Here is a 7,269-nt window from a genome sequence, read left to right on the forward strand (position 1 = left end):
TCACAAAGGGGCCAGTTTCTCAGATGTGCTAAAGTTAATGACTCAAACGTTTGATGGCACTAAGAACACTTTAAACGAGTTCCTTGGCAAATGTGATCTAGCTTTTCAACTTATAGACCAAGAGCAGCATGATACTCTTCTAAATTTGGTAAAACTAAAATAGTGGGCTCAGCGCGTAACGAGCAATGTATTAGCCAGAGATCTAAGCGCCCTTCGTGAGTGTGCGTGCTATATTAGTATAAAACTATGCTGGTAAATGGGTACTGGACTCCTACATATATCAGCTGTTTGCAAATCGGCAAGAAAGGGGCGAAAATATAGCCCAGTGGGGCTCAAGGTTGGATAACATGCCGCACCATTTCAGAGAAGAAATCAGAGTCACCATGCTAGAATCGAAGCTAGAAGGCAGCCGTGCTCTCGTCTGAAAATTGAGAGTGTTTATCCAAGGGATTTACGATGGCAGGATAAAGGCAATAGTGCGTGCGCGAGGTGAGCAGCTAACGTTAGCACAGGCTGTAGAGACAGCTTTGCCAGAGGAGAGTGCCATCCCGCGGCCCGAGAACAGATGATCACCCCAGTTGGTGATGCGGTGCTCCAGACCGAGAAGAAAGCCAGCAAGTGCTTCACGTGTGGGAATCCAGGCCACATGGCGTGAGAGTATCGTGCAGATAAACGAATAAGAAAGATGTATCAACAAAGGACAGGGAAACGGAGTCACGAGTAGTTAAGTGCCCACTTTGTAATTCGCCAAGTCATAGAGACCGATGTGCGCATCTGAAGTCTGTAATGAATTTTTAAATCTACACAGAATGATTACTGCGCGAGAGACCGCCCAGAAAATGTTTGCCATGCACAAAATCTACATAGGAGATGTAAAAGCCAGGAAAACTAAGTAATGGCATAAGAAAGCAGTCGCCTTATGCCTTACCTGGAAATATATTAACAATCGATGTGACAGTAAAAATGAGTTTATACAATTGGAATCTCAGGACGGCACTCTAATTGCCTGAGATTTATACTGGTGCACAGATAAGCGCAGTTAGGAGAAGTAGTTTGACGAACAGTGGATGGTATAATCCAGCGGAACGTATTAGGATTCGGGGAATAGCTAATACTGTTGCAAGGACAGAGGGAAATGTAACTCTCGAATTACGAAAGAGGAACGGAATGCAAATGAGGCATCGTTTCCAAGTAATTGGGGAAGATGTGGAAAATTGGAAACTTCTGGTAAGTTCATATGGGACCAAACTGCTGAGGTCATCGGTTCCTAGGCTTACATACTACTTAATCTTACTCAAACTAACCCACGCATAGGACAACACACACACACACACACACACACACACACACACACACACACACCCATGCCCAAGGGAGGACCCAAACCTCCGATGGGGGAGCGGTGCAGACAGTGGCAAGGCGTCGCAGACCACGCGGCTACCCCGCACGGCAGGGAAGAAGTGGATCTTCCATTTGACGCGATGCTGGGCCGAGACTTTTTCAGAGAACATGGAGTCCACCGGAAGCCTGTGGATCCTCGGGGAACGAATTATAATGAAAACGAAGCAAGAGTGTGAGCTCCACCCGGTGCAGATTGGTACTAGAAGACAGAAACTTTGGTGCGGCTGTGAAGATACAAGAAAGAGAAGGCTCTGTAAGAGAAACCTCAGATGCTGAGCGAAAGGCGTGGAAGGGAAAGAAGACGGAGACACAGGGTGATCTCCACATAGTACATTTCGAGAGATGCTTAAGTGCAAAGAGAGAAACATGTGGAAAGGCGAGATCGAATAGTGGCAGAAACTCAGTAATCTCGGAGCGCCACAGAGACAGGCAAAAGGTAATGCCGGAAAGAATCAAAAAGGTAGTAACCAAATTATTTCAGTATTAAAAATAGGACCTCTGGAGGAACGGGTGTGTCGAAGAAAAAGAGAGGTGAATGCAATGAGAGACGCTATCATTCCGAATAATTCCGAAACAGGAAATTACCAAAGGCGTGTAATTGCCTGAGGTATTATTGAACGTATAATCAGGGGAATGCCTAACGAGTGTCCTGAACATTACAGACGACAGTGTATCATTAGACTGTCGACGGGTGGTAACAGAAGCAGTTTCGGAGCGGAAATTCTTGCGGCAATGGTTCAGTGTGAAGCATGTCAGTAAAAACAAACCGCAGCTGAAATCAGGAATAAATGTGATAAAGGAGAATTTTCGCACTTATAAAAGTTAAAGTACTTCTCGAATTTCGACTTACCAAGTCTTATTAAATAAAGTATCGAGAAAAGACGCCTTTCAGTATGTCCTATGGGCAGTACGAGTACAAACGAACGCCCATGGGTCTTAAAACAGCTCCTAGTACATTTCAGAAGTTAATGAACTCCGTCTTGACAGGGCTACAGAGTGAAAAAATTTTCATCTATTTGGCTCCTCCTTAGAGAAACATAATGTGCGGCTGACGGAGATATTCGAAAGGTTTAGACTCCACAATTTAAAACTAAAAGTGGGCAAGTGTGAGTTTTTGCGAAACTAAGTGTGCTATTTGGGTCATATTTTATCGTCCCAGGGTGTGAGGCCAGATCCACACAAGGTGGAGATGATAAAGGAGTGCCCACAGCCCAAAATGACGAAGCGATTAAAGGCGTATTTAGGCCTTGTGGGATACTACCGGCGTTTTGTAAGAAACTTCTGCAAAATCGCGAAGCGCTTAATTATTTATTAAAGAAATTTGCCCAAAGTAATGGAGCTATGCTAGACACCTCTGGATAATATATCAATAATTATACAAAGACCATAATGCGTAATTAGTATAAATAGTCCTGTAACAAGTGCACTGTTCTCTTCTTGTTTTTGCTCTGCTCTTTTTCTCTTTTCTATTTGTTACCTTAACTCATGTTACGCAACTGATTCTGCGGATCCGATGAAATGGTCATAGTAGATCTTCCTTAAGTTGTTACTTCATTATTTGCTGTTGGAACTGTTATTAGATGTCAGCGTACCAAGTGCGTGTGTTTGATTATAGTGCGTTTCATATAGAGGACCTTTTGTTTCAAATATTAGGCTGTGTGGAATAGTGTAAGTTGACTTTTATTTGTTTAAAATATACTGTTGAAGTTCAAACGTAATTGACATATAAACCTGTCCTTCCCTTACAGATTCATGATTTTGTGTGTTTTCTTAAACACGGAAGTATTCCTTTTGTTTATTGTAGTTTGTGCAGTAGAGTTTTGTTTGTGAAATACTATAGAACCTGCAAACATTTCAATATTACGAACTTCGGTTATCAGTTTAATACTAAAAAAAAAAGTTCAAATGTGTGCGAAATCTTGTGGGACTTAACTGCTAAGGTCATCAGTCCCTAAGCTTACACACTACCTAACCTAAATTATCCTGAGGATAAACACACCCACCCATGCCCGAGGGACTCGAACCTCCGCCGGGACCAGCCGCACAGTCCATGACTGCAACGCCTGAGACCGCTCGGCTAATCCCGCGCGGCCGTTTCATACTAATTTCCGCAAGGAAACATGTTTCAGTTCACAGTCAGTAACAAAACATGTTTCACTTCACAGTCAGTAACAAATTCTACTAAAATATTTGCTCTGCAAGCCAAATCTGTGAGCCGTAGCTACTTTCAGAAAAAATTGAGTTAACTTTCGTAAAAGTTCAGAATTAAGTTAGTCATTTAACGGAAGAGGCTCCAGTTCCTTTTTTAACATTGCCACCATTGCTTTCCATTTTAATAAAAAAATAGTTCACAACCCAGAATTGCTTTTCATATTAATTCCAGGTGAAATAATTAAATCCTAATTAATGGGCTGTGACGTTAAAATACTGCTGAGGTGTCGAGCAACAAGACGCTTTTCAGCATTTGAAAGAGAAGCTGATCAGTCCGCCTATTCTGCAGTGCCTGGATATTGGAACTAAAAACTAAATTAAACTCCCCCTTAACAGGCCATAAGGCCCAAAGGCACCGATCGGCCGCCGTGTCATCCTCAGCCCACAGGCGTCACTGGATGCGGATAGGGAGGGGCATGTGGTCAGCACACCGCTCTCCCGGCCGTATGTCAGTTTCCGAGGCCGGAGCCGCTACTTCTCAATCAAGCAGCTCCTCAGTTTGCCTTACAAGGACTGAGTGCATCCCGCTTGCCAACAGCGCTCGGCAGACCGGATGGTCACCCATCCAAGTGCTAGCCCAGCCCGACAGCTCTTAACTTCGGTGATCTGACAGGAACCGGTGTTACCACTGCGGCAAGGCCGTTGGAGTAGATTTTAGAAAGGACTTCATAATTACAACGGATGCTACCAATCAAACATTGGAGTGGTTTTAAGTCATGGAAAAATCGGAAGGGACTTACTTGTCGATTACACCTCGAAGACGTTGGACAAGGCAGAATGAGTGTACAGTACGTTATTGAGAGGGATATGTTGGCCATTCGTTGGGCAGTGAAATATTTTAGAGCGTGTGTATATGAAAGGAAGTTCCTGATATGTACTGACCATAAACACCTGACGTGAGCGCGTAGTATATAAGATCTGTCATCCAGATTGATGAAATTTAGGTTAAAGCTGGAGGAATATGACTGTCAGATGCTGTACTAGAGTGCCAAACGGAATCAAGACGCCGACGCACTTTCGCGAGTGGGAGAGAGATCAAGACGGCTTGTGCGCTACAGGAAGGTGACCTGTAGCCTAGGTCAAGTCACGGCGGAAACGGAACCCGCAGCGCGGGTCGGGGAACCACCGGAAGGCTACGACAGAGGGGCTGTTGGCGGATGCGAGCAGGTCATAGGTGGGGCCGACAAGGATGCAGGTCACAAGAAAACAGTTGATCCGAGAACAGTGATAGATACTATTCAGGAATGCCGGAAGTGCATCAAGGATATAACAGGAAACAAGAGACAGCTGAGTCGGGAATGACAGAATAAATATGTGCGACTGAAAACGCCGCAGTATTAAAACAGTTTCATGATCATCCCACTGCAGGACATCAGGGCAAAGCGAGTGCCTATGAACAATTAAAGAAGGACTGAGTATGAAACGGTAGGAACAAAGATACAGAAGAATTTATCCGCAAATGCCAAAGAGGTCAAAAGACTAAGATCACCAGGTAGCACATAAAGGTATCTCTAGAGCTTGCGAAGATATCTGAGCACGTTTTCGAAAGCCGTGATGTTGACAGAGTAGATTCATTAAAGCAGACGGACAAAGGGAACAAGAATAGCCTTACTTTCAGGATGCGCTGATGAAGTTTATGGTAGTTGAACCAATTGAAAGGCAAAATACTGACACAGTGGCGAGAGTGTTAATTGAGAACTTTATATTGAGGTGCGGAGTACCGTCAGTATTGTTAAGTGAGGTGGGACGTAATTTTATGAGTGATTCTATGAAAAGTGTACGTAAACTACTGCGTATCAAGAAGATACAGGAAACTAGTTACGACCCTCAAGCATTCGCAGGTTAGAGAGGTCGCATCAACATTAACGGAGATGCTGGCTTCTGTCTAGGGTTCATCGACCGACGTTCATCTGATGATTTTTCTGACGTTTCGCCTGCACGAGTGGCTGGCATTCTCAAAGATTCCCCCTCCACTGCTGGTAATGGACTGGAGCAGACTATATGAAGGGCTTATTTCAATAGTGGTACAAGTCCATTACATCCACTTTTCTGCCTATAATGTTTCTGCAGTTAATGGTCCAAACAAACAGATGGAAAGGTTCATCCCTAGCAAGAAGCCATATGCTTAAATATTTCTGGTATCTCAACTGCAGATTTTACAGCGCTCATTTACGACTCACAATGAACAAAAATGGACTTGTACCACCATTGAAATAAGCCCTTCATATGTAGACTGCCTGGCGCGCCAACGTCCAAGGGCTTCTACGCGGTCATTACTGGTTCGGTTCTCTTACTACCTGCGACGGTCGTTTGCTGCAGGACGGGCAGCAAGGATCTGTTTGCCCTAAGGCTTCCTTCTTTGTAGTTGAAGCTATTCTGGTGTTTAGGTATTTCTATAGCTTCTCTTAACAAGAGGGTGTGACAGATCTTCTCTACAGCCAGAAGTTCCGCGTCGCCGACACGCTTGTTTCAGAGAAGCTATAAAATACAAAAACACGAGAATAGCTTCAACAAGAAAGAAGAAAGCATCAGGGTGAACGGATCCGGGCTGCCCGTCCTGCAGCTGACTGTTGCAGCCAGCAAGAGAACCGCACCGGAAATGACCGCAGGGAAGCCCTTGGACGTTGGCGCGCCAGGTACATACAGTCTGCTCCAGTCGACTGCCAGCAGTGGAGGGTGAATCTTTGACAATGCCAGCCGCCCGTGCTGACGAAAGGTCAGAAAAATCATCAGACGAACGTCGGCAGAAGAACCCGAGACAGAAGCCAACAGGCAGTTTGTCAACAAGTGACCACGAAAACCTCAGCAATTTTGTATTAACGGAAATGTTGCTACACTGTGTAAACAGAGCGCAAACAAGTTTATGCAGTTGTGTTCCATTCGCGGTATAGTGCGACAGGTTATACGCTGCATGAATTATTCTTTAGAAGAACATCTAACATTCCTGGTATACTACAGAAAGATTCACCTGGAGTGAGGTACAATTTTGATGATCATGTGGCAGAGCTAAAGGAGCACCTACAAAAAATGCACCGACGTATAAGAACACAGAATGCGGGATATAGGATACAAAATAAGGAATATTACGATAGGTCTCAAAAGCGAAAACTGCTGTTTGATGAGAGCGTACGACGCGACAGATCACTTAAAGAAGGCACACAAAAGCGAGGCCTTTACACTACGGTACGAATAGATGGGCCTAATGTTGTAAGCAGTCTGAAAAGAAATAAATATCTCATACTTCATGCGAACAGACTAAAGGAATTTTTCTAATTCCAGATGTCGATTTCATACTGCTTCGTCGGTGTTATCCTACTCCTCATTGGGGTTGAGAAGACCAGACAAGAACCCTACACGCAAGTAACGAAGTTTCAGTCTTCACCGACACTGTGTTATGACAATATGGGTCGAGTGAAAATTTATAGTGTAACGTGGAAAACTGTGAGTTATTTTAATTTCATGGAACTGAGAGAGAAATCTGAGTGTACTGTCGCATGGCGAGCAAACTGATATTGTAAAGATAGGTTGGCATTACTGAAAATGAGTGCAACAGAGTGCAACAGTGGCGAATTGGCGCTAAAATGGAACGTATGAAAAATAAAACAGGCACTTGATCTGACAGGGCAATTAAGCCGGCACGTAGCAGAATTTGAGAAC

The 7,269-nt window shown here is 44.1% G+C and overlaps 1 pseudogene; it reads right to left on the reverse strand.

Moving 5' to 3' along the window:
• Positions 1 to 4,141: 4,141 nt before the first annotated feature.
• Positions 4,142 to 4,259, reverse strand: LOC126417432 (5S ribosomal RNA; annotated as a pseudogene).
• Between the last annotated feature and the right edge of the window lie 3,010 nt (positions 4,260 to 7,269).

The sequence above is a fragment of the Schistocerca serialis genome, chromosome 8 (genome assembly GCF_023864345.2).
Source record: "Schistocerca serialis cubense isolate TAMUIC-IGC-003099 chromosome 8, iqSchSeri2.2, whole genome shotgun sequence".
Taxonomy (NCBI): domain Eukaryota; kingdom Metazoa; phylum Arthropoda; class Insecta; order Orthoptera; family Acrididae; genus Schistocerca; species Schistocerca serialis.